We start from the raw sequence: 1,769 nt of genomic DNA, 5'->3' as shown, positions 1-1,769 counted from the left end.
TGTAAAATTTTGTGGTGTTATCTCAATATGGTTACCACATCTCTTGCCTCTTTATCATACTGATCTGTAGCATAGTTTTGATCAGTAGAGATCATATGTATAGTCTCGACCACTTTTTTTCAAGGTCTTAGGCGTATTTCTTCTTAAAATCTAAAGGAACTTGTTTCCTTCCTTACCCATTGTTTCTACTTGGAAACCATACATTATAACTTCAATGGGTCACATGTTCTTTTGGGTGTGTATAATGCCTTTTAAGGCAATGCCTTAGCCATAGTTCCTTTACTATGCTTACTATACTCATTCATGATTTCTTACTTGGTTTTATGCCCTTTAGACAACTCTTTAAAAAAAAGCATTCATATGTTCAAGTAAGATCAGACAAGATATAATAAACTCAAATTCTTTTATATAAAAATCGTGAATGCCATCAAATAGGTTTAAAAGTAAATCACAAAATCAAAGACTAAAAAAATAAAATGTCGAGATCCCTCTTAGTCAATAGACATGCCGGCCACTCCTTGAGTTATATTGGACACGACTCCCTTGGATTCATCCTGATCTATATCGGTCTTATTTGTATCAGGGTATCTCATCTCACTGCTCCTCTTTAGTACCTTGTCATTCTCAATCACCGTTAGGCAAGAGATCAGGTCATTGTAAGTGGTAGAACCTCTTTCTATGTAGATATGTTTTGACAACAAATCTTCTGGATGGAATGTGGAGTATGTCTTGAATAGACAATCATTATCTGTTACCTCTTCTCCACATAATCTCAGTTGGTACACGACCCTGGAAAAGGCAAAGTGAAACTCGGCCACTGTCTCAAAGTCTTGGAATCTGAGGCTCATCCATTCATGTTTGGCCTTTGGTAATAATACCATAGTGTATTTGGACTTTAATTATGTCCAAAGGTCACGAGGATTCTTGATATGTAAATACTGATTTCTCAGTTCCTCAGTGAGATGATGGCTCATAATAGTTATGGCTCTATGCTTTTCACTTTCAATTTCATCATTTCTTTCAATGATACATTTTCCGAGTCCTCTAGACTTCAGGGCAATTGAAGTGTTCATTTCCCATTCTAGATAATTATCTCCAGAGAGATTTAGAATGGCATAATCCATGGGTTCAAATCTAGGCATCTGAAATCATCAATCAATTCATGATTTAGAATGAAACCAATTAAAATAATCAGTGCATATGATTTCATAAGTCTCTCTATGATACTTTGACCACACGGTCAAGTATTGTGATGCTTAGGCCTCACGGCCATCTTGGTGTGATACAACGATCTTAAGGATCGGTTCATGATGCAATCCGGTTTATATAACCATCCGGATACTAGGCCACACGGCCACTTAAATATGCACTAAGCCACACGGTTTTTAATCAATCAAGGGCACAAGGCCGCAAGTATGAACAATGTATTAGGCCACACGGCCATATACAAAACATGATCTAGATGCATTCAATCCTATTTCTTAGTTGCATATCTATTAGGTTTTAGAATTAAATAATCTAGCAACCTAACTCTCATTCAATATGTAAATTCTTTAAATCAATCTTTCAAGCTTTAAGTAATGAGAGATTTAAGGTTTCAAGGCCTTTAGAAATATCAGTCAAGATTAAGGGTTTCAAGGCCATTAGGAATTTTAAAATTCGAAATTAGAGTTTTAGTTTAAACAAGATTCAGATTCAAGTTTTAAAACAATCCTAATCGTAGCTCTAGGCAATCAATCAAATACTCAAGTTTCAAATCAAAATTAAAA

The sequence above is a fragment of the Brassica oleracea genome, chromosome C2 (assembly GCF_000695525.1).
Source record: "Brassica oleracea var. oleracea cultivar TO1000 chromosome C2, BOL, whole genome shotgun sequence".
Taxonomy (NCBI): domain Eukaryota; kingdom Viridiplantae; phylum Streptophyta; class Magnoliopsida; order Brassicales; family Brassicaceae; genus Brassica; species Brassica oleracea.
Note: the sequence above shows the minus strand (reverse complement) of the source record.